This window comes from Rhinolophus ferrumequinum, chromosome 3 (genome assembly GCF_004115265.2).
Source record: "Rhinolophus ferrumequinum isolate MPI-CBG mRhiFer1 chromosome 3, mRhiFer1_v1.p, whole genome shotgun sequence".
Classification (NCBI taxonomy): Eukaryota; Metazoa; Chordata; class Mammalia; order Chiroptera; family Rhinolophidae; genus Rhinolophus; species Rhinolophus ferrumequinum.
The window spans coordinates 15,412,968-15,440,308 of NC_046286.1; the positions used below are offsets into that span (position 1 = coordinate 15,412,968).

General features: G+C 40.3%; 1 protein-coding gene across 4 annotated transcripts in view; it reads right to left on the reverse strand.

Annotated features, from left to right (window-relative positions):
• Nucleotides 1–27,341, reverse strand: part of RCAN2 (regulator of calcineurin 2) — a 254,032-nt gene that overhangs the window by 224,077 nt on the left and 2,614 nt on the right. The window lies entirely within an intron of this gene.

The following is a 27,341-nucleotide window of genomic DNA, read 5'->3' on the forward strand; positions in this document are numbered from 1 at the left end:
TGGCAAGAAAACAAAAAGGCTGGACAATGGGAAGAGCTTTGTATGTTTGAAAAACGGCAAGGAGACCTCCAATGCTGAAGTGCAGTGAGGGATGAGTCCAGGGGGAAAGCGGGAGGCCAGGACGTGGAGCACGTTACAGGCTGTGGAGAGGACTTTGCTCTTTACTCTGAGATGAGAAGCCACTGGAGGATTTTGAATAGAGGAGTTTCACAAACTAATTTATGTTTTCAAAAAATTTCTCCGGCTGCTATTTGGAAACTAATCCAAGACAGCAAGCACGGAAGGAGGGGACCAATTAGGTACCTACTGACAGTAATTCAGGCAGGAGGTGATGGTGATAGAGATCAGAGAGGTAGCAGTTGAAGTAATGAGTAGCAATAGGGTAATTTTAATGTACGAGCAGTATTTGCTAATAGACTGGATATGGAGTAGGAGGTTCGAGGATAATGCCAAGGTGTGGACCTGAGTACCTGGAAGCACACAGCTGCCATTTACTAAGATGGAGAAGACTACGGGTGGGGCAGGTATGGAGGGATGAAATCAGAAGTCCCGTTTAGGACATGTTGAGGATTCCTACTATTTACCTAAGTGATGAGCAGTTAGTGCTATGAGTCAAGTTCAGAGGAGAGGTGGATGTCATAGATGACAAGTAAAGCCATGGGGCTGGATGAGGGAGTCAAGCAAGAGAAGAGGTTCAAGGTCTGAACCCTGGAACACACAAGCATTTTACAGGAATAACAATGGTAGCATCTCATGGGTGTGTTGTAAGGATTCAATGACATAAATACAGCAAGCACTTCAAATAATACTGAGAGCCTTCTCCAATAATTAACAGCCATGTATGCACACGTCTTACCACTTGCGAGCCCCTCCTGTTCCAGAGCCCCCACGGTGGAAGTCTTCACAATGCTCAGTAAGGAGGGGACTGGGGAAAAGGAAATCTTGTTCTCCCCATGAACCAACAGTGGGGAAAGTACTCTGGCTTGTATTCCAACCTGGAATTCTGACCGTTTTCCCACAGCAACATAAACAGTTTCTAAGATCTCTCAAACCAGAAATCCAGCACTTTATTTCAAGTATCTCCCATGCATATAATAGCTTTTGGGGCTAGCCTGAGGACCTGATCATAATTTATGATGTTTCTCTGAGAAAATGCATTCCAAATTCCAAACAACTCAATAGAAATCCACATTTAAGAGGAAGCAGGTTGCCTCCTTACATAAAAGCACGCATATAAATTCTAAAGATGGATGTATGGGGGCTTCCTTTTAACAGCAACGTTGTGTAACTTATAGCAGTATTTTAGATCCTCAACCATGACTAACAAAGTCCAGCAATAGTCCCTTTGTAGCTCCTGTGTTAGTTGAATCCTTGTCATATCTGTCTGTGACCCTCTCCACTTCACTCCCCAGTGCTCAGCCAGGCAACAAATAGGTCATCAGAAACTTTGAACGCAAGACAAATTTCCCATCATGTTGTGTTTCCCCATCACAGCCCTTCCTTGCTGTATTATAATTGTTTAATCACCTGCTTCCCAATTAACTCTGCAAATGCTGGGCTGTGTGTATTTGGTTAACTGCCTCTCTAGAGCTCAGCATAACATCTGGTACTTAGTAGAGAATCACTAAAATTTCTTGAATGAATGGGGAACTCGAAACTCAACCTTGGTCCTAGACCACTCCAAGACTCATAAGTCTCCTTGAAAGAAGAAATCCAGAGGATTCTTCCAAATGAGTTAAGGCAATCAATGTGAGAAGGAGGGTATAGGGCACTGGGTCTCTTCTGCAGTAATAAGACATGGGGATTTGCACCCAGAGTAGAGTTCCTTAACATGGCTTTCAGAAGCCCAAAGAGAAGGAAAGGCTTCAAAGGACTAGCTTCAGGGCTGCCTAAGAGTGGCTTAAGCTTCAAATCTCCAGTTTTCCAGAAGACTGTGCTTAAATGACAATGTCATTTCCCTAGGCTCCATAGCCCTGAAGTCTTAGGAGTCATGATTTTGGACAGTTTGATCAGCCACATTCATGCATACTTGTCTGCTTCTATAAACCACGTTTAAAATTATATATACATTTAAATGTTCCCCCATTCATTTGCCAACTCCTGAAGCATAACCATGCTTTCCTCTCCTTTCTTTTGCTATATACAATGTCTTAGAGTGTTGTTTAATACTCCATGATCAATTATGACCTACCCTATAGCTTCTAGATAGCAAGTATTACATCTCTCTCACACACACACACACACACACACACACACACACACACACTAACACACCCCTATTTCAATACCCAGCATAAAATAGGCACTCAATAAATTTCTAGTGAACTTAATTGTTTAACTGGCTACCTGGGCTATTTTTTCCCTTCTCTTTATTGTTTTTAATGATAAACCATCAATAAAGTCTCAGAGATCTAATGGGCTGAACTCTTCCATCTCACTACCAGGAACCAAATGTTAATAACAACAGCATATAAAATACGTCAGTGGCAGTGCTAGCTCAGACTATGCTCAGCCAGTTGATGGCCTCAGCAGTATTTTCACAGATGAAACCACAGGTTGTTATCTACAACTAGCTTGGGATTTTTTCAACCTGATAATTGTCAGATCAACCACTGAAATATTTTTATAGTGGATAATTAATGACTGCTGCTTACCAGTCAGGTCTGAATAATTTATTGAAAATATCCATGGGGATTAAACCATTTTCTTCTGTAATTTCATTCTTTAAGGGCACTCTGTATATAACTTTTCATGAAAAGAACGAGAACGAATTTACAAAACAGACAATATTTTAACTTTTGTTTATTACATGTGAACTTGTATATCCCTCCTTTACAATTATGTATTGAGAATCGATTGTGTGCAAAGTACCATGAAGCCTTTTAGATGATTCAGAGTTGGAGTGAAAGACCCACTCCTAGGCAGGTAGTAGAGGAGGGGCACTATAACTGTACAGGGACACACAGGCACGGGATGGAGGGAGCAGTGAGGTGAGCACCAGAGGAGACGAATGGGCATTGCTCCGGGGATTCAAAGGAGGAAGACCTCCAGCTGGAGTGGGGAATCAGGAAATGATTTAGGGGCAGGCAGTATTGGAGAACAGATGGTGAGGAAACAGCAGACATTTAGAGAAAGAGTAGGGGGTGGGGTGGAGAACATTCCAGGCTGAGGGAAATCTGGAGCAGATGCATGGATGAAGAAGAGCTCAGGGAACATTTAAAAAAACTAATGGAGTCCAGACTGACATACAGAAGGGAGGTAGTGTGAGGCCCTGTCATGCGGGGTGTCATGTGTGGTCTCTGGTCCCGCTCCCCACATAGGAATGCAGGACATTCCTTTTGGAGGCCAAAAAGGAATGCCCACAGAGCCACACAGATAGGGGAGTCATACCACTACAGTCTCACTTACGGCGAAGTTGGAGACACAGGAAGCAGGAGCCACATGATCCGCAACCCACCGTCCACTTGTCTCTGCCAACCAACCTCACTTGCTAGCTGCAATCCACCTCTGCAATCCATAATCCACACTCCACCACGCCACACCACGTGAGGACGCCACACCACTACACCACTACCTTGCTAGCTTAGCCACGGCAGTTATATCAGTGGCTAACGCCTAACTGGTAACAGCCAATGGCCAACTTGTCACAGCTGATGACCACCTACTACCTGAGCCAGCACCTTTCTATGTGAGGCCGAGAGCCTGGAAACTGCTCTCTGGGGCTCTGTCCCCAAAGGCCCTATTGTCATGTACCTTTCATGCTGCTTCTAGCTGACTGGTACAAGCCAGGGGTAGGAGTGTTGATGAAGAATCAGCATGCTATCACCAGAAATTCATTTTAACAAAATTCCTAAGCAGCTCAGCTAAGACTGAGAGGGTTATATTGTTGAAAGACTACCTAACAACTATCAACTGTTTCTACAAGAAGTGCTATGGACTTAACTGTGTCCCCCCAAATTCACATATTGAAGCTCTGAGCCCCACTTTGACTATATTTGGAGATGGGCCTTTAGCAGGTAATTAAGGTTCAATGAGTTAATAAGGGTGGGGACCTTAACTGGATAGGATTATTGGCCTTATGAGAAGCGCTCTCTCTCTCTCTCTCTCTCTCGCTCGCTCTCTCTCTCTCTCTCTCTCTCTCTCTCTCTCTCTCTCTCCTTTGTTATGGCACCCCAAGATGACTAAATGAGTAAAGTGAAGGTAGGTTTAAAATGTAAAAAGAGAGAGGAAATCCAAGATGGCAGAGTAGAGAAACGCCATGCCTGCTTCCTTCTGTGAACACACTAAAATTACAACTAAATCACAGAACAATCAACCTGGAGAATCATCTGAAGTCTAGGTGAACAGATGTTTTATAACCAAGGATATAAAGAAGAAGCCACATCGAGACTGGTAGGAGTGGTGGAGATGCAAACCAAGCTGGTCCCAAACCTCCGTGTGGTGGTTGAAAATAGCTAAGAATATCTCAGCCATGGAGGTTTCCCCTGGAGAAGCAAAGGATCCCAGCCCCACTGCAGGCGCCCCAGCCCACAGTATTGGTGCTGGGAAGAGGAGTCACCCCAATATCTGGCTGTGAAAAACAGTGGGGATTCCAATCATCCAGGTGGGATGGAAAGCTGCGGGAAACCCAGACATCCTCTTAAATGGCCCGCACACAGACTCACTTGCTCACAGGCACTCACCTGGGGCTTCAGAGGAGGAATAGTGAATCGAGGGCCATCAGAGGCATACAGGGGAGCAGACTGAGGTGTGTGGCTTCAAGGCCAGGGCTGGAGGATAGTTGCTATTTTCCCTGTGTGGGGTCTTTCTCCCATGAAGCGGGCAGGTGGCCACCATCTTTAATGTATTGACCCCGCCCCCTACGCTTACGGCCAAATCTGAATCTGATTAGTCTGGTGAGCTCCAGGGCTCTGCCCTGCTGACTCACTGGGACCCCACCCCACCCAACTACCCCAACGCCCGAGGCACTTTCTCAGTGAACAGCCAGCCACACCCGCATTGCACTTTCTTGGAAAACAATCCTAGTACAGTGGTCCCAGGTGGGCAATGACTAGCCTCGGTGTGCCCTAAGATTTCTGCTGTGTAGCTCCAGACTCAGCACTGGCACCAAACCAGAATTTACATTAACCTGCTGAACGCAACTCTTCCCACTCTAGTGACTCCGAGACGCTGCCTCACCTAACTTGCATGCTGCACGAGGCTTTATCAGCAGCTGGACTTTAAGGGAGCCAGCAGGTGGCAGCAAGCCTCGGGATGTCCTAGCTTTTATGCAGAGCTACCCCAGGCGCGGTAGTGGTGGCAGCCATCCTCTTTTCACAGCGTGGCTTGTCCCACGTACCTCCAGGTTTAGAACAGGCAGCTAAAGACCACGGATCACTTTGTAGCTCCTACCAAGTAGTCTCTGGCTGGTCAAAGGCAGTGAGTGACCTGGGCCTGCACTGGGGACCGTCCCAAGAGGCCCCAGAACAAACATACCTGGAGGTTGGCTTCAGACCATCCAATTAGCCCCATAAGAAGCGTACATACAGGGCAGTCTCATCATGCACCAGAGCCCACTGGGGCATATTCCACTTACTGGAGTAAGCCCCCTGCACAGCAGCCCATAAGCTGTGGATATGACCAAACCCCACAGCCAATCAACCTGAAGGTCAATCCCACCCACTGACATGCCAATAGCAATCAAAGCTCAACTATAACATGAGGGCACATACAACCCACACAAAGGACACTCCTGGAGCACTCTGAGTAGGTGACCAGGGAGACTGTGCCAAGGCCCCACAGGGCAACTACCACATAAAGTTACCCGGCCAAGACTGGGAGACACAGCAGATCTACCTCATACACAGAAACACACACAAGGAGGCAGCCAAAATGAAGAAACAAAGAAATACATCCCAAATAATAGAACAGAAGAAAACTCCAGAAAAAGAACTAAACAAAATGGAGACAAGCAACCTACCAGAAACTAGTTCAAAGCAATGGTTTTAAGGATGCTCAAGGAAATCAGTGAGAACTTCAACAGATAACAAGCATAAAAAAAGGACATAGAAACCATAAAAAAAGAACGAGTCAGAAGTGAAAAATAACTGAAATGAAGAATGCATTAGAAGGAATCACCAGCAGACGAAACAAAGCACAGAATCAAATCAGCAATTTAGAAGACAAGGTAGCAGAAAACACCCAACCAGAACAGTGAAAAGAAAAAGAGAATCCAAAAAATGAGGATAGTGTAAGAGATCTCTGGGACAATATCAAGCTAAACAATATCAAGCTAAACAGGGGTACCAGAATGAGAAAAGAGAAAACTTTTCCTAACCTGGCAAAGGAAATAGACAGCCCAGGAAGTGCAGAGAGTCCCAAACAAGATGAACCCAAACAGGCCCACACCAAGACACCTTATAATTAAAATGGCAAAGGTTGAAGACAAAGAGAGAATCCTAAAAGCAGCAAGAGAAAGGCAACTTGTAACTTATAAAGGAGCCCCCATAAGATTGTCAACAGAAACTTAGCAGTCCAGAAGGGATTGGCTCAAAATATTCAACATGATGAAAAGCAAGGATCTACATTCGGTCTACTCTACCCAGCAAGGCTATCATTTAAAATCAAAGGACAGATAAAAATCTTCCCAGACAAGAAAAAGCTAAAGGAGTTCATCATCACCAAACCAGTGTTACAAAGAATGTTAAAGGGACTTCTATAAGATGGTGGGTGGGGGGGAGATCAAAATTATTAATAATAAAATGGAAATAGCTTCTTATCTATCAACCGTTACTCTCAATGTAAATGATTAAATATTCCAATCGAAAGACATAGGAGGGCTGAATGGATAAGAAAACAAAACCCTTACATATGCTGCCTACAAGAAACTCACTTCAGATTGAAAGACATAAACAGACTAAAAGTAAAGTGATGGGAAAAATATTTCATGAAAATGGAAACAAACAAAAAAGCTGGGGTAGCAATACTTATACCAGACAAAATAGACTTTAAATCTAAAGAACGAAATAAACAAACAAATCAGAAACAAACTCATAGATACAGAGAACATTTTGATGGTTGCCAGATGGAAGGGGGTTTTGAGGGTGTCGGTGATAAAAACGGAAGTGATTAAGAAGTACAAATTGGTTGTTACACACTAGTCATGGGGATATAGTGTATAGCATAGGAATATAGTCAGTAATATTGTAATAATTGTGTATGGTGTCAGACGGGTACTAGATTTGTTGGGGTGATAGATGGGAGGGGGCTAAGGAGCAGGGTGAAAACAATGAAGGGATTAAGAAGTACAAATTGGTAATTACAAAACAGCCCTGGGGATGTAAAATACAGCACAGGGAATACAGTCAATAATATGGTAATAGCTATGTAGAGTGCCAGGTGGGTACTAGACTAGTCAGGGGGATCACTTCGTAAATTATATAAATGCCTAATCATATGCTGTACACCTGAAGTTAATATAAAATAATATTGAATGTTAACTGTAATTGAAAAATTAAAAAGGGGAGGGCCATAAGTGGTCCAGATTTCCGGGTATAAAATAAGTCATGGGGAGGTATAATAATATACAACATGGGGAATATAGTCAATAATATTGTAATAACATAGTACAGTGTCAGATGGTTGCTGGACTTATCATGATGATTAGTTCTTTAGGTATATAAGTGTTGAACAACTATGGTGTACCCCTGAAACTCATAGAATATTATATGTTAGCTATATTGATAATAGAAATCTTATAAAGAAAGAAAGAACGGGTGGGTATGGTTAAGGAGGAGAATCCAGTAACACGCCTCCTTACAGCAGCGAAAGAAAGGGAAACGGTCCAATGGCATCTGGGGAAGCTGAAGACTAAGAAAACACTGTGGTTTACAGATTGGGGGTTCCATGACCTTCAAAAGAACAGTTACAAAAAGAAGGAGCAAAAGATTAATTGAACAAGATAAAGGAGCGAGTAGCTGGGAAAGAAACATAGGCGGCAGCAGGTTGAGAGTTTTCTTTCAAGAAATGATGTGCGAAAGCCCCGCCACACCCTTAGCCTTATTTTTCTCTAGGTGAACATATCTGTCTTATTGTTTTATTATATGTACTGCCGAAGCGAGCACCATCTTACTGTTTTAATACTCACTTTTTTTTTTTTTTTTTTTGGTAAAGCAGGGAGTTCTTTTAAGCACTGTTGGGGATTTTCAAGGATTTGTTTTGTTCAGGTGTTTTGTGATATTATTGAATTTCTGACACATACTAGATTAAAATGACTTTCCTCTTTTTCCACATAATAATCTCGCAGAAGCTTTGGAAATCTTTCTGCTTGGTCCAGGTGAATATCTGAAAACTCTTTATTTCATTGAAGCTGATGTTAAAACAATTTTCAAAAAATCCTCGGAAAACCCTGACAAGCATCTGTGTCATTTGGAGCGGCGTAACCTCAAAACCTGCCTGAGACTACAGGCTGCTCAACTAGCAATTACCCTGCTTACACCTGGCATTATTAACTTCCAAGCAGTTTATTTCTATTTCTTTTACCTCTGCTTCAGCCCATGTTCCAACATGGAGAGCCCCCATTGGGCCATAGAATAAACACAGTGTGGGCCCATATTCCATCCCTAGCCCCTAGCACATGTCCACAACCACCGGTGAATACCTGGTCACCTGGAAATCAGTTTGGAAATGAAGTCATTATGCAGATAACTGAGGACTCTTTCTCAGGACTGCAGGACGATTAGTTAAGGAGAGAAGAAACCCTGTAATAGCTGCCTGCTACCTTCCACTACTTCTACGGAAGGCAAGAATAAGTATGGATAGGAAGTCACAGAAGCATCTCTGCCAGTTTCAAAACTTATTCATTTGAGCATGCGCTGGTAGTTTACAAGTCATGTTCTGCCCAGGCTGACTAATTTCTTGACAGTAAAGATCAGTGGCTTATTTTTAACATCAGGCAGGCAGTGAATTGTTAAGTCAGTCCATTGGATTTGGGTGTTTTTATTTTATTTGTTTGAAAGGCTATGGGAGACTAGGTGCTCCGCCCCCTACTTCTCTAGTGTCAATCCAGTTGAAGGGAAATTAAGGTTGATTTTCGAAGATTCACTTCTCTTCAAACAAGCAGAACAAATGTAATTCAGACATTCTTTAGAAATTTCAGCTTCAAATTTATCTTGCTGTAATCACTTCTCTCTCTCCGTTCTGGCTGGTTTCTGTATTTACTTGAAAACAGAGTAATTGAAGTGCTATACTCTCCAGCGTCTGGTGATGACTCTTGCTTCTGCTTCTGTGCAAAGCAGGGTGTCTACTTGATTCTATGAGCTAATACTGGATGTCAGGAGTTGTGATTATTCACTCAACAAATAATGAAGGTCTACCACATGCTTGATGCACAAAACAGCAAAATGAACAACCAAGATCTCTGCCGCCATAGCTTTCACAGTCAAATGGGGATATCATGAATCACGAAAAAGGGACTTCTTTCTCTTCTGTCTTTTCAGAGCTCATCGAACAGGTGTTCCTATGAACTACTTTTTAAAATTTGAAACTAAGGAGGAAATATGAAGATGGGCGAAGTGACACCACTAAACAATGGGGAGTAGATAATGGGAAAGCACTGGTGGGTGATACTGAAAACAATTCCTTGCGTCTATTGTTACCAAAACTATTATGCTATCTGACGCTCTACACAACTTTACGAGATCACAGGGCAGTTATTCCCCATTTTACAGAGTAGAAAACTGAGGTTTAGAGAGGTTAAATGACAAGGTCTCATCTCCAGAACAGCAGAATCAGGACTAGAACAATGAGGCCTTGAATCTTGATCCACCATTCCTTCCATTTCACCAGGCCAAAATAATAATAATAAAAAAGAAGAAGAATTTTTTTGTATATTGGCATGCATGAAGTAAAAACAAATGGCCCATAAAATGGATGAAACATTGTTTTGATGATTAGGTAAAAAACAACCCCGTGAATATTAGTAATAATGTGACTAGAATGCTATCAAGAGTTCTAATCAACCCAAAAACTTCACTGCTACTTCATGAGGACTCCTTATGTGCAAGGTGCTCAGGCATGGTGGATACAACGGTGAATCACAAAACATGGTACCGACCCTCACACACTGTAAGACTCCCGGAGACGGAAGGTCCTTTTGTTTTGTGCTCCTTACCTTGCCCAGGTTACACACTCAATAGTTACATGTTGATTGAGTGACCATGTCAGGCCTTTGTGAAAGGGAAGGCATGAAAATATTTAAAGAGAACGAAGGCAAAAGTAGGCCTTGGCTACAGTAAGTGCTCAGTAGCATCTTTGCTTTCACAGAAGCCTCCCCGACCCCCTCTCTGACTCTGGAACTTAATGATGCCAGCACTGTATGGATTCGTAATAGATTATGTACTAGACATAAAAAGTCAAACACGGGAAAGCAAAGGCAAAAAGTCTGAGCACTAGTTGATCCTTTTTAGGATCAAATTATTGGTGAGCTCTTTAAGGTTCAATTCATAAAAATGATAAAATTGAGTCCGCAACATTTTTGTGTAATACATATAAAAACTAGCATCAAATAGGGTTAAAACTGCAGATGCTGGAGCACTGTCCCTGGCTTTGAATCCCAGCTGTGCAATTTACCAGCTGTGTGACCTTGGGCAAGTTATTTAAATTCTTTGTGCCTCAGTTTCCTTATCTGTCAAAGGTAGAAGAAAATACTGTGATGATCAAATGTCATGTTATGGGCAAATATCTTAACACCTTGCCCATAACAAGAGTTAGGTAAACGTTACCTATTAATACAAATATGATCTACTGAAAACAGATCTGCCAGATAACTCACTCAGAACCATGATGAAGAATAAAAATAAGGTAAACTTAACGATTCCTTTTCTCCCAATGGTCAGTTGAAGACCTGGCTGGGATATAGGATCCATCCATCTTGCCATCCTTAGGATGGAAGTACCCTTGCAGGGTCTTTTAGTTCAAGCTCTTCCTAATGATGTTCTGAAAAGCTACTGAATACCTGTATCATTAAAGACGACAAAAGAATTTTCATTGCCCCTGCTTACAAATGGCCCTGCATTTAAAGATGAACATTAAAAAATAACAATAACCAGTGGTTATTCTCATTCGTGGAATACAAGCTCAACGGATGCCATAATGATCTTTTGCGAAGATGCAAAGACGAAAATATACAAAGAATGAAAGAGCTGGCAGGAATTTAGCTGATCACTTTGCCCAACCCCTTAATGATGTAAAGTAGGACACTGAAGCCAAAGTGGCTAAGGGAAGGTACGGTCTCTCATGGGGAAATCACAGCCACCCCGGGACGAAAGCCCAGCTCCTCTGCTTCCCCTACTCTGCACCCTGCCGTGTTCTCTCCGTACCATGCTGGTTGTCAGGGAATAGTCATCACGATAGTGATAAGAATCACATAAACACTTACTGGGCACTCTGATGTACTATACACTTTTCTACACATTTTTTTAAAATAGGGAAACTTTATTAACATTTTCAATAAGAGGAGGACAGTGAATTGTACACAGAAAAAAAAATGCCCTTTCTTTTAAAGGATACCCAAGGTTGGCAGTGCTCTTATGACAGCCTTTACTTCTGGGCGTCCTAGATCTCAGCCCATAAGCTATACTTCATGCCCACACGCTATAAAATTATCCTCTTGCCTCTCTGCATCAGAACTCATTGTTCTCTCTTTCAGTGCTCCAAAACCTTACCAGGAATTCATCAGAAGCAATACTAAAGAGCTATGGATACATACATCATCATACATCACCTCCTCTCTGAGTTTCTGCATTTAATGAGGCTTTCCTTGTCTTCATACAAAAGAGTAACTAAAGCAGTCATTTTACACAAACTCGGAGACCTTTCAGCCAGAAGCCTTTTAAGTCCCAATACACTGTCTTTCTCTTCTCTGCTTAGGTGGAGCTGGTACTACTTCCTAGCCTGCATTCACAAATCGTTATGATGGCGATGAAAAAATAATTATACACCATGGATGATGTGCACACACCACTGTCAATTATCAGAATTAGGACAAAGAGTGACAAAGAATCCAAAGGTACCTGGATTGGCAGGGCCTGTCAGAAGAGACCCACAGCAATACAGAGTTTCACCCAAGGTCAAACTTTAACCTTCCCAGATGCCATTTACAGGTTGAAAGGAAATGTCAATGCCTTATTTTAATAAAGACTTAGGCAGGCCTGGTGGGTGGAGGAGCATTTTTTTGAGAGAACAGTTCTCATTATGTAGTGCAGAGGAGTTCAGTTTGCTCATATTTGAAAAATGTACACAGCACTTGTTTTAGGGGGGAAAAAAATGATACTGCCATTCTTCCCAATTTTTGACTTGAATGTTTTTTATTGTAATGGTAACTTAAATAGGTACAAACATAAAACTAATTTCTCATAGTTTCAACTCCTTTCTAAAACGATCAAACTCCAACTAAATATTCTCACCAAACGCAAATGAAATTTAAAAACCAATTCACACTAACATCGTTGACTTAATATTCAGATGATGATGTTTTGGTAGAAGTAACTCCCACTCTCATTATGACTCTGATACTGAAAACTCCAACAACACAGGTGTTCTGGAGCTCAGAATGTTCCTACAACCTACCTGGTAGTGGGACCTTCCTCCCACGTTTCTTCATTCACAGCCAAATTAAACATTACTGGATCAGTACTCCATACCATCACATGGCTTTCACATAAGGCGAATTACACAATAAGGCCACCAGTTCATTCCCATAAGTCCATAACAACTAAAGTAATAGAGGCACCACCTTGATTGGAAATAAAAAACACAAATTCAGCACCAAAATCGTATGGCAGTATTCTTCATTATAAGGTGGTCCTCTAGATGATCCAGAGTATGTTAACCGTACTTTAGATGATCACTGAAGTAAAAAACCCACAAAATGTAAACATTACCATCTAGAAGACCTATGCCCCTCCCCGATGAGTGCCTCTGCAAATCCCAATGGACAAAGAGTGGTGGGCTGTGGAGGCAACGAGACCGTTAGTGAGTCCTGGCTCTACCACTTACTACCTGTAACTCAACTTCCCTGAGCCTCAGTCTCCTCACCTAAATGAAATAGGGATAAAAATAGAACTACCTCACAGAGTTGTTGAGAGGACTATGTATGATAACATGTGGAAAGTGCTTAGCCCGATGCCTGGTATTTAATTGGTGCTCAACAAATAGTCACAATTATTCCTGATCAGTTGCTTTACATCCAAGGTCTGCCGAAGAGGGAAAGGTGCACTTTCTTACTAAAACCGAAGCATTGCAAAATAATTTGTGTTTGAGACAGTAGCCTTTAATAGGTCTGCCTGAGGGAAGTTCAGACATTGCTACCAGTCATGTTTGTGCTTTGGCACATAATAGAGATGTGGCAGTAGATCATATTCTGAGAAGAGGCCCTTTGACACATAAAGTGAAAGTAGACAAACATCTTATGGAGTTATTGTTATAGTTAGCAATTATGAGAGGAGAACGAAGGCTTTTAAAGACATTTGAAGGTGTTGAAATCTTCAATCTTGTGCTTCTGAATTACTTAGAATGGATATAGTAACCAGTTCATTTTACCACTGACTGAGTACCCACCATATGCAAGTCATTGTGACCTGTAGCAGAGATCACAAGGATGAATGACGACACACGGTCTTCATCCTCCAGGCACTTACCATCCAGAGGAGGTGTAGGTAAAGAAGTAAGAAGGTTAAAGTCTACTGGACTCTAATTTCACTAAACACAGAGACTATGTTCTTCCATTTTTCATACCTTAGTTGCTGTCACACCTGGTGCATAGTAGGGAAGGAAGAAAGGAAGGAAGGAAGGAAGGAAGGGAGGGAAGGAGGGAGAGAGGGAGGGGGAAGGAAGGAAAAGGAGGGAAGAAAGGAAGGAAGAAGGGAGGGAAGGAGGGAGAGAGGGAGGGGGAAGGAAGGAAATAAAGGGGGGGGAAAGACAGAAGGAGTACGCGGAAGCCGTCTTGCCGGATGGAGGACGGCCTGTCCTGGAAGGCCGTCATTGAAGTTGACCTCTGCTAACGTCAGTTATCCTCTCCCGCTCACGTTTTTAAGTCCCATACCTCCCAACGCACTTCCACCTCCCTCTCCCATACCCCCGCTCCGCTCCCTTACAGACCCTCCACACTCACTCCTCCATCCCTACCCCGCGAACCATCCCGCCGCCCTCCTACCCCCGCCGACCTCCTCCCTCCGCCCTCCCTCCTCCCTCCCTACCCCTCCCCCTCCCTCCCCCTCCTCCCTCCCCCTCTCCCTCACTCCCCACCCGCCCTCCCTCCCTCCCTCCCGCCCCCCTCCGCCATCCCTCACGCCCCCCCTCCCTCACCTCCATCGACTCCCTCCCTACCTCCCTGCCATCCCGACCTACACTCCATACCATCCCTCCCCCCTCCCTCCTCCCCCCTACAGAAGACCCCTCCCGCCCGCCCTCACTAAGAAAGAAAGAAAGAAAGACTATATGAATGAATGAGCTATAAAGGTTAGACTATGTGCCATAAATACAGGTTCAAAAAAAGAGAGAATGATGGCTCTTTTGAGAGATCAGGGATTGAGGAAATCTTGAAAAAAAAATGGAAATTGAAGGAAGACTAGAATTTAAATAAGCAGAGATAGGAGGATGTCCAATTATAATTTTATATAATCACAATGTGCTTTAAATTAGTTCTCACTAATAAAACAGTTCTCATGCTGATTATTATTATGTATAACATTTCTATAACATTCTGTATCTGTAAATTGCATGCAACTGCTTATTAGTTTGTTATTTATTATAAGGTCTTTTGATTTACTGATAAACAACTTGGTGGTTAATTATTTATTATAATAGGAAACTGAAGAAATAATATCTGGTCTCTAGCAGCCATGTTTCAATTATTGCTATTCGTCTCCTGGGGCTCTCTAATAAGTAGCCATAAAAAAGTCAATTTGCAATTAGGAATAAAAAGGTGTATATTTGGCAGCGTTTATACTGACATGATTGACAATAGCTATGAGTGACAGAAACTCTACAATGTAAGAATAACCTTATCACGGTATTAGCATATTGTCTTAAAAACAAACCATTATCAATCCTAGGATGAGAAAAGAGGTACAGGAATGGTTTTTAAAACAATGATTAGGATACTATAAAGGCTGCATAGAAATCTCTCAATAGTAGAAACTCAAAAGCAAAGAGACATAATTTTATTGATACTTTTGGAAAACTACTAAAAGGACTTGCCTGATCGAAACAGGAATAATTAAAACTGAATAAAAAATAAAACTATTATCTTAGCGATGATCTCACACCAAACTAGGTAATGAACTATTTCTACTGCATGTTTTTAAACCTAGATGACCTTCAATGACTACCAGTCATTTTTTAAATTTTTTAATAACAAAGATTTTTTAATATTAAAAAAATTATCCTTTAGGTCAGTGTTTATAGTCTACTATCTGAACATCACTCACTCTTCTGCCAGAATATCTATAAATTTATCTATTTGCTTGTCCATTCTTTTGGAAAGAAGAAGTATTAGGTTGGTGCAAAAGTAATTGCAGTTTAAAAGGTTAAAAATAATTGCAAAAACCGCAATTACTTTTGCACCAACCCAATACGTATTAGTTTAGCTTTTCAAAGCCTTCTGATCACTGAGATTAGGGTGTCTGAGAAGATAAACAGGGACAGATTCTAAAGGGAAAGTCCTCAAACAGAGTTAGGGAGGATCTGCCATGACCTGGAATCGCTCTTCTGGAAACGGAATAATTCAGAGAGCTAATGGTTGTTGGGGGTGGGGTAGAAAAGTTGCTATCGTGATCAGCTGGGAAATCAACCCACCATGTCGGACTCCCAGGTACACAGTAAGAGTCCCCCAACACCAGCTAGGCAAAGGTCTCTGATCTTTATTATTCCTTTGATTTTCTTTCCTATAAGAAATGCCCTTGAAATTTATACTGTAATAAAAATACCTAAGATTGGTTTACATGACTATCCATGAAGGTACTTCTTGCTTTGTTCAGACAAAATAACCTTCTCATAGTATCACATCTTGGCTTGAATTGTAAATCAATAGCCAGGCATGGTCGTGAGGACATCTGAATGGTTGAGCGAAGAGGAAGAGGTTAAATAAAAGGTGAGAAGAAACACTGACAACATGGTACTATGTTTGAGCCTTCTCACCCAAGACAGAAGCCTTTGTGATAAATATAGTTATACTTAAATGTGACATTTTAAAAGCAATTTTAAAGACTAAAACTAGAAGCCTCATGAAGAGCTAGTACTTTTGGAGATTTCCACATTTGGAGACCCTGAAGGTCATTTTATGAATAATTCAGAGTCATTCGCTAGAGCGCTTGCCCTTGTGGCCTCCTGGGAACTATCCAGGTTAATTTAAAGAAAAGTATGACAGAGCAAAGCATCACACGTGCATGCGGATTTTCTCACATGCCCCATGGCCTGTCCCGTTAACTATTTCACTAGCACATAACTGAACCTATTTAGAACCATCCTAAGTTTCTTAATATCCTCAGTTTCCAGTTAACGGTTTGAGGAGTTTTCACAGAGCCTAAAGGAAGTGATTACGTGCTTGAATCCAAAAGTAATTTGGATTCTGGGGGTGGTCAACCAAAGCAGTTCAGGTTTATCATTTATCTCACCTCCACCTGGAAACAACCTTTCCAAATCAGCCTGCACACATGTGGAGGCTGTGAAAACCTTCCGGACCTTTGGGAATGATACCAGACCTCCCAGCATGGTTGCAAACCAGAATGAGATGGCGATACCCTCTTCCCATCCATGTTATGTTCAGGAGGCCAAAACCAAACCGAGCCCCAGGTTGTAAGCCAAGAACCCCCACGGGATCGCCATGAGCTGTGGCACTTAGATACAAGGTCAAAGGTACACCTTGAAAATCTGACCAAGCAAATATTTCAATTCAGAGTTTCACCTAAATGTCACCTTGTCAAATTTTTAAGTTTAATGCAAAAAACAGTTGTATGTGGAACAGAAATCACCAAGAGACAGAACAATAAGAAAATAAAGGATACAAAATAAGTACATTTCTGATATGTCAGTTGTTGAATATCTTCCCTGACCAAAATTTAACCTTTTTATAATAAATGGTTGTCTGCACATCATAAAATATCGAATGAATATCATTAATGCCCACGGCAGGAAGAAATGAACATATTCATGAATTAGTACTTTGCTTTCACTTGTCTTGTCAAGGCTGAGATTTTGCTCTTGAGCAAATACAATTTTGTTTGAACTACCATTAACTGATATGAATTTGCCATCCTCTATATCAGAATTTATGATGATACCTGTAATCCAATAAACAATTTCTTTCTGGACTAATTATTAAACCTCAAAAAAGAGGTACAAATTGGACTTTAATTTGTCCTAGCCAGACTCCATTACCGGGCTTTTATCTTTAACAGCTAGAGAAGTCAAAATAAAAAATAAATTATATTAATTTAGCCTGTCTCTCAGATAGTTTTATGGGGGGAAATAATTCAAATTGGCTGTTTACCTCAACAAGCTGGTCAATATAATCAACTTAGTTGATGGAAGCCTAATAGCGAATGCACTTTTCTTGAAAGACTAACTTAATCAGTCCTCAAATTAAAATTCTAGAATGATGACCATGTAAGTGATTTTTAAGGAGATGCCAATTGATAATCCTAATTATTTATTCAAGATGGTTTACTCTGCAGTGCATCTCATTTTGTGGAAGGTAAAAAAGGCATACCTGTCTGAGGCATGCCCGAATGGCCTGTCAACAGTAGAAGGGGAACCGGTCAGAACCAACTGAAACAACAACAGAACTAATGCAAATAAGCACACATACTTGCTGTTAATATTTTTCTGGATTTGAATGGCAAATGGAACCAGTTCTCAGTTAAGCAGAGGTTGCTTTATTCTGTTTAGTGTAAGGTAGCTTTAGTAGCTGCAATGATAGCTGCCATCCCACACAGCCCACGGACAGTAATCCAGGGCCTCAGGTAACAGAACCGCCAGAAGAAAAGCTAACCCACTGAAGTCAACTCACCGACAAACACTCACTTGTACATGTGAAATCTTCCCGATCCCCATCCTCAATTCCCACAAAGAGAGCTCAACCTCCTTGAAGCAATTGTTAAGCAGGAACATTTCCACAGTGGGGTTATCTCTGGAAAGCACTAATACCAGCCACCGTTATGGCTAAGTACAAAAAGAGTACTTAGAAGCAGGGTGGAGGTAAGACTTGCATTCTCATGCAGTGCTTGGAGAACTGTTAATTAGTACAGTCTCCTGGAACAACAATGAAAAATGTCAAAATACAGAGAAAGCCTTAAGAAGATTCATCTATTGAGCCAATAATTCCACTTCTAGAAAACCATCCTAAGAAAATGACCTAAAATATAGAAAAAAAACTTATGATCCAAGATGTTCATCAAAGTATGATGTATGCTATTTTGGACAATTGGGAACCATCTAAATGCCCAACAAAAGGGAAGAAGGCAAATGAATTTGGTAAAAATCATACAAATATATGAGAATGCTTTGCGGCTACTGAAAACAATGTCTATAGAGATCATTGACTTTACATGAAAAGTGATTTCAAATGCTTAGTGAAATACACAGGATGCAAACTTCTATACAGTATGATCCTAATTGTATAAAAATATGCATATTAAAGAAGACAAAGGAAATACACCAAAATGTTAATAGTAATTATCATTTGCTCATGGTAATACATGTAATTTGAATTTTCTCTTTTTATAGTGTTCTGTGTTTCCTAAAGATTTTATATAAAGCACATACATCCAAGAAAAAGAAGCCATTCAAAACATCAGGGCAGAGGGTCCCCAGTTTTCCCAGCAGAGACTGGGGAATGTGGCTAGCCTTCGTGAGCAGATTTCACGTCCGAGCTGTCGCTCACACTTGACATAAAGCCTGGGGATGACTTCTTGCATTCCCCATCATGCCTTTGCCACCTTCCCCAACCTCGGCTCTGACTTTCAGCCTCTGCTGTTTATACACAGCCCTCTGGCAATTACCTCTTCTCTGTAAGCCATGCTCTCCTGCCCTCTTCACCAGCAGGACCTACGGTAGGTAGTTCCATGACCTGGTCAGCCTCCTCCTGGCTCAGCCTAGCGGAGTCTTGGTACTGACAACAAATAAGTTACCCTCGAAAGAAACAGGTATCATAAAACAACCTACCACAGAACGGGCAAGGAAATACAATTTTCTTTATGTCTTCCATACAAGCCTTTTATATACAGTGGACCTTCCCCACATCCTCAATATCTGTGCAGAGCACTGCATTTTGTGACTGTGAGTGCACAACTCACAGACCCACAGCAGCTCACCCTCCACAACTGTAAGGTGGGACATCAAGTATTATTCTCCTAATTGTACAGATAAGAAAATTGCAACTCCGAGACCCCGCACTGAGTGGCTGATTCCCCGACCTTCAGGGCGTGTTCATAGGTAAACAGTCATCAGAATACCCACATGGTAGAGTTGTCCTAAGGGTTAAATGAGATAACAGATGCTGAGCACAGTGTCTTGAACAGAGGCAGCATTCAACAAATGCCAACTCCTTTGACAGTTAGGTCAAAGGGAAGCTCAAGGTTACACAGCTGGGAAGTGGCAGTGCCAGGACGGGAATCCAGGCCTTTTCATGCCAAGTCCATGCTTTTTATACTTTATTACCAACAACACTGTAAGAAGAGTGTTAAGACATGGCCTATGTCCTCAAAGAACTTACAATATTTTGTAGCTGGCATATCTCAATCACTTGAAACAAGAAAGCCATTATTCCCACAAAGAACTAAGACAACCGTAATAAAAACTAGGATATAGCTCTCAAACTATACAATTCTTTTGTCCAACAGCGACTGTTACAATACCTTCTGATGCAGACCTCTCAAAGCTTAGGGCCCCGTGTTTCATCCCTGTTTCAGCGAGTTGAGTATGGGGAAATCAGGTTAAGAAAATAAATCTCTTTCCATCCTGACTATAGAATATATTTTCTGTGGGCATTCTGAAATGCAGGAAGTTTGAGTTGTTTTTGGAAACTTTTTTCTGACTTCTAGAAAGTACCATTCTCAATCACAAACTTTTTTTGTTTTAAGAGACATAAAAACAGCTTCAGTGGAGTTTAAGACTGTTTCCATTTTTCAAAAAAAAATCCTCAGCTTGATTAATTACTTAAACCTAAAACATATGACACGTGGCAGTGAGTAACAAGAAAAAAGACACAACAAGAAGGAATATTTTAGAGTCAGAGAAAGTTCTTCATGAAGCTAGAAGCAGAGCGTGCACACAAACACACACAAAGTAGGAAATTTTTCTCCTGTGTATTCAATGCCATGAGAGTGAAATCCAGGACCAGCAACCCTAGGCATTGCTATTTCTATACAGCAATCTTGGCCTCTTTATCAGCTGACAAAAAGAATTTAAAGCTCTGTGTTGTGCAACGTTGAAGCTTCTTTATAGCTAAGAGGATAATTTATTAATGAATACTCGAAATTCACATTTTAAAAGGTACTTAACGTGCTGTGTGTTTTTTTTATAGTTCCACTGTATACTGCTTTCTAAGGCGGATAGGTAAATGATGGCCTCGAACAGGTAGCCCTCAGCAAAACTGGGAAGTAAGGGAGACGTTTTTTCTTCAGAAACACTCCACCTCCCTTTCCTGCATGTCTGTTCCCCTCTGGGCCTGCGGTGAGGACCCCTATTTACTGAGCACCTTCAGTAAGGCACACTTCTGTGCTGCCGCCTGCTTTACAGTGTCTGTTTCACTCCCTACAACACTTGTATTAATCCCCCCAATTATTCAAAGCCGAGGAAGCTAAGTCTCAGAGAATGTGTGACACGTCCACAACAAAGAAACTGATCCGTGAGTATGGATCTTCCTCCATTTGAGTGTTCATCCGGTTTCCACTCTCTGAACTGGGCTCCTCCAACATCAGAAACCCTCAGCAGCAGCTGCACTGGACTGGTTTACATCAAGCTGCTAAGGACAGGCCACCATTTGAGTTAATCCCTCTTAGAAGTATTCTGATTCTAAAAGTGACTAGGCAGGCATGAGTTTAAACCAAATCAGTGGTAAAAATTGAGACCAGATGGGAGAACTTCAGAATGCTGAGAGTCTTTAGAGATCATCTCATTAACCTCTTCTCTGATTAACACACGGATTTAAAATAATGGAAGCCTGAGAGGGGACGTGACTTTGCAGAGGTCACATAACAAATCATGTGCCCAGGACTCCTGACTCAGTCCTGTTCTTTTACAGCACCAGCCACAATATTCAGACACAGGGTCAAAAACACATGCTGAGCTAAATAAAAATTATTTCAATGTTATTAATTCATATTAGCGCTCGAGAGTGCTGGTCACACTGCGTGAGCTTGAACCCTGGGCACATCTCTTACTAATTGTGTGGCCTAGATAAGGTACCCTCTCTTTGCCTTGGGTTTCTTATCAATTATATAAGAATGACAATTGTGCCTCAAAGGTTATCGTGAGGCTCAAAGGTGATAACCTGTGTAGAACTCTAACTTCTTTGCGCTTAGCAGACACTGAATAAATGTCAGATATTACTATTATAATTAAAATTATTTTTACTATTATTACTACTACTACTTAAGGTAAGTGACAGTTAATATTTTCACTTTGGGGGAAGACGGTAGAAAAAACTTCCTGCTATCAAATTCTCTCCCTCTTTTCCAAAGGCAGCCTGGACAGTCTCTGGAATGAAGGTAAGATGAGTAGAAAGTTAGCACCAGGAATGAAGAAATCACCTTTGAAAAATAACATTGCCTACTGAGCATTTTCATTTGATGTTCAAAGTCAAAATTCCCCATCTTTCTCAAACTATTCTTTCTTATTTACTTCCTCCCCCACTGCCCGTTTTATAGAGATATGATTAATACATAACATATTAGTTTTAGTTGTACAACATAACAATTTGATATATGTATATATTGCAAAATGATTACCACAGTAAGTTAACATCTATTATCTCACAGTTACAATTTTTTTCTCCTCATGAGAACTTTTAAGATCTACTCTCTTAGCAACTTTCGATTATACAATCCAGTATTGTTAACAATAGTCACATACTGTACATTGAATCCCCAGGACTTATCTTATAACTGAAAGTTTGTACCTTTTGACCACCTTCACCCATTTTGCCCACTCCCATCCCCCACCTCTGGCAACCACCAATCTGTTCCCTGTATCCATGAGTTGTTTTTCTTTTTTTAGATTCCACATATAAGTGAGATCATGCAATATTTGTCTTCCTCTGACCTATGCTAAGTGTAGCAATGCTCTCAAGGTCCATCCACGTTGTCACAAATGGCAGGATTTCCTTCTTTTTTATGGCTGAATAATATTTCATTGTATATGTGTGTGTGTGTGCATATTTCAAGCATTCATTAATAAATTACCCTCTTAGAGGCCAAAAATAAACCCATGCCTATATGGTCATTTAATCTACGACAATGGAAGCAAGAATTTATGGTGGGGTAAAGACAGTCTATTCAATAAATGGTGCTGGGAAACCTGGACAGACACATGCAAAAAAATGAAGCTGGATCACCTCCTTACACCATATACAAGAATAAATTCAAAATGCATTAAAGACTTAAATGTAAGATCTGAAACCATAAAACTCCTAGAAAAAAATATAGGAAGAAACTTTACAGACATTACCTGGCGTAAGATTTTTACTGATATATCCCCTCGCGTGATGGAAGTTTTAAGAGAAAAAATAAACATGTGGGATTACATCAAACTAAAAAGTTTTTTCACAGCAAAGGAAACCATCAATAAAACAAAAAGGGATCCTACGGAATGGGAGAACATATTCGCCAATGATATATCCGATAAGGGGTTAATATCCAAAATTTATAAAAAACTCACTCAACTTAATTCCACAAAAACAAACAACCCAATTAAAAAATGGGCAGAGGACATGAAGAGACATTTTTCTAAAGAGGATATACATATGGCAAACAGACATCAAAAAATGCTCAACCTCACTAATCATTAGAGAAATGCAAATAAAAACCACAATGAGATACCACCTCACCCCAGTCAAAATGGCTATCATCAATAAATCAACAAACAACAAGTGCTGGCGCGGATGTGGAGAAAAGGGAACACTTGTGCACTGTTGGTGGGATTGCAGATTGGTGCAGCTACTATGGAAAACAGTATGGAGGTATCTCAAAAACTGAAAATGGAACTACCTTATGACCCAGCAATTCCACTCCTAGGAATCTATCCAGAGAAATCCAAAACTCTAATTCAAAAAAATGTATGCACCCCTATGTTTATTGCAGCACTATACACAATAGCCAAGACATGGAAACAACCGAAATGCCCATCGGTAGACGACTGGATTAAGAAACTGTGGTACATTTATACAATGGAGTATTACGCAGCCTTAAAGAAGAATGACATCTTCCCATTTGCAACAATATGGATGGACCTAGAGAACATTATGTTAAGTGAAATAAGTCAGACAAAGACAAATACCATATCATCTCACTTATATGTGGAATCTAAAGAAAAGAATAAATGAATGAACTCATCAGAAACAGTCTCAGAGACACAGAGGAAAAACTGAGGGTTGCTAGTTGGGGGGGATGGGGATAAGGCAGAACGTGAGGGGATTAGAAAATACAATCGGTAACCACAAGATTGTCACGGGGAAATGAAAGTCAATTTGGGGAATGTAATCAATAATGTAAAGATTTTGTAGGGTATCTGATGGACACTTGTCCCATTAGGGAAACCACCTCAGGGATGATGTAGATGCCTGATCACTGCATTGTACACCTGAAGCTGAACAATAATGAATGTCAACTACAATTATATATATATATGTGAAAGAAGTGGAATACAGCATTAGGAATAGAGACAGTGGAAATGTAATGGTTGTATACAATGTCAGAGGGGTAGTAGATGGGGGAAAAGGGGTTATCACTGTGTGAGGTGTATAAATGATAAATGTCTATTACATTGTTTTGTTCACCTGAAACTAATAAAAAAATAAGATACCCTCTTAGATATAAATAAGCTTCAATATTTATGTATTATATAAAATATATAAATATAAAAATAGGTAGGTAGATAGATATTTATCTCCCGTCTTCTTTATCCATTTATCCACTGATGGACACTTAAGTTGTTTCCAGGTCTTGGCTATTGTAAATAATGCGGCTACGAACACAAGAGTACAGATAGCTCATCAACACAGTGATTTCGTTTCCTTCAGATAAATACCCAGAAGTGGGATTGCTGGATCATATGGTAATTCTACATTTTAAATTGTTGAGGAATCACCATACTGTTTTCCATCATGGCTACACTCCCACCAACAGTGCACAAGCATTTTCTTTCCTTCACATCCTCACCAACACTTGTTATCTCATTTTTTGTTTTGTTTTGTTTTGATAATAGCCTAATAAGTGTGAGGTGATATATTTCATTGTGGTTTCGATTTGCATTTCCCTAAGGATTAGTGATGTTGAGCACCTTCTCTCTTTTTTTTCTCAGTTATAGTTGACATTCAATATTATTTTATATTAGTTTCAGGTGTGCAGCATAGTGGTTAGACATTTGTACAATTTATTCAGTGTTTCGCTCCAATTAGTCTGGTAATCACCTGGCACTATACATAGTTGTTGCAATATTATTGACTATATTCTCTATGCTATATTTTACATCCCTGTGACTAATTTATAATTACCAATTTATACTTCTTAATCCCTTCACCTTTTTCACCCAATCCCCCAAACCCTCCCCTCTGCAACCATCAACCTGTTATCTGTATCTACGAGTCTGTTTCTGTTTTGTTTGTTCATTTATTTTGTTTAGATTCCACATACAAGTAAGATCATATGGAATCTGTCTTTCTCAGTCTAACTTATTTCACTTAGCGTAATACCCTCTAGGTCCATCCATGTTGTTCCAAATGCTAAGATTTCAATTTTTTTATGGCCGAGTAATATTCTATTTTGTATATATATGTATATGTATATATACACATATATATACATATACATACATATACATATACATGTGTGTGTATATATATATATATATATATATATATATATCCCATAACTTCTCTATCCAATCATCTATCGATGGGCACGTAGGTTGCTTTCATATCCTGGATGTTGTAAACAGGAGCATCTTTTCATGTACCTGTTGACCATTTGTACATCTTCTTTGGAAAAATATCTATTCAGTTCCTCTGCCCATTTTTAAAAGCAGATTATTTATTTTTTGTTATTGAGTTGTATGAGTTCTTTACATATTTTGTTTATTAACCTTTTATCAGATATATGGTTTGCACGTTTTCTCCCACTCCATGGACTGCCTTCTCATTTTGTTGATGGTTTCCTTTGCTGTGTAGAAGCTTTTTAATTTGATGTGTAGTCCCATTTGTTTATTTTGCTTTTGTTGGCATTGCTTCGCTGATAAACTTTAAAAAAAAAAAATCATTGCCAAGACCAATGCCAAGGAGATTATCTTCTACATTTTCTTCTAAGAGTTTTTTGGTTTCAAGTCTTATGTTGAAGTCTTTAATTCACTTTGAGTTAATTTTTGTGTATGGTATAAGATAGCGGCTAAGGTTCATTTTTTTGCACATGGCTGTTCAATTTTCCCAGCATCATTTATTAAAGAAACCAGCCTTTTCCCACTGTATATTCTTGGCTCCTGTGTCATAAATTAATTGACCATAGATGCATGGCTTTATTTTTGGGCTCTTTCTTCTGTCCCATTGATCTTTGTATCTCTTTTTAATGCCAATACCATACTGTTTTGATTACTGTAGCTTCATAAGATAGTTTGAAATCAGGAAGTGTGATGCTTCTGGCTTTGTTGTTCTTTCTTAAGACTTTTTTTGGCTGTTCAAAGTCTTTTGGGGTTCCATACAAATTTTAGGATTGTTTGTTCTATTCCTGTGAAAAATGCCATTGGAATTTTGACAGGGATTGCACTGAATCCATAGATTGCTTTGGGTAGTATGAACATTTTCAATACTAATTCTTCTAATCAATGAGCATGGAATATCTTTCCATTTATTTGTGTATTCGTCAATTTCTTTCATTAATGTTTTACAGTTTTTAGTGTACAAGTCTTTAACTTCTTGGTTAAATTTATTCCTAGTTATTTTATTCTTTTTGATGCAATTATAAATGAGACTGGTTTCTTAATTCCTCTTTGTGGTAGTTCACCATTCGTGTATAGAAATGCAACTGATTTTTGTGTATTGATTTGTATCCAAGAACTTTATTGAATTCATGTATTCACTCTACCAGTTTTTTCTGTGCAATCTTTAGGGTTTTCTGTATGTACTATCATGTCATCAGTAAATAGAGAGTTTTACTTCTTCCTTTCTGGTTTGAATGCCTTTTAATTTTTTTCTTGCCTAAATGCTCTAGCTAAAATTTCCAGTACTATGTTATATAAAGCAGCAAGAGTGGACATCCTTGCCTTGCTCCTGATCTTAACGGAAAAATTTTCAGTTGAAATTCCCCATCTTTCTCAAACCTACTCATTCTTATTTCTTCCTAACTCAGTTAAAAGCCTAACCATATTTAGACATCTAGTCTTACCCTTCCACAGCACCACCCACTTGATGACCAGTGCCACTGATTCTCCCTCTTAAATGGCTCTCTCTAGCTCTCTCTTCTCTTTCCTTATTCTACCTGGTTCAGGCACAATTAATTTTTTTTTTTTTTTTTTTTTGCCTGAACCACTGGAGTGGTCTAAAATCCCTGCTCTTTGTAACCCTACCTACCCACTACTTTCATAGTCACTTTTGCAAAACACAAATTAAATCAAAGCACTTCTCCCATAAAGTCTATATGGTTTCTCCTCAACAGGGTATAATCACAACCCAGGTGAACTGGAACCCCCCACTCCTGTCAAACTCTCCTGCCAATCCCTCACTTCAGAACACCTAGATATTCTTTGAACGTGACCTTTCCTTCAACGTGGAATGCCTAGTCCCTTCTGTGGAGAACTCCCAGGGCCTACCGGGATCTAGTCCAAATGAAGTTCTCCCCAGGCTCTTCCAGATTCTCTCCACTCACCTTTCCCTGAGCTCTCACTGAATTTGTTCCTGTACTTCCATCAAACACTCATCACGCTGATCATTAACACTTTTTTTCTTATCCTTCTTTTTTGGTAAATTGATTTCTGAAAGACATGGGCCTCTTTCATTTAGTCTCTGGCACAGGGCCTCCACAGTACATAGTATATGCTTAACAAACAACTGTTGAATAAACTAAGTGGATAGTACAGAAAATGCAGGAAAGGAGACCACA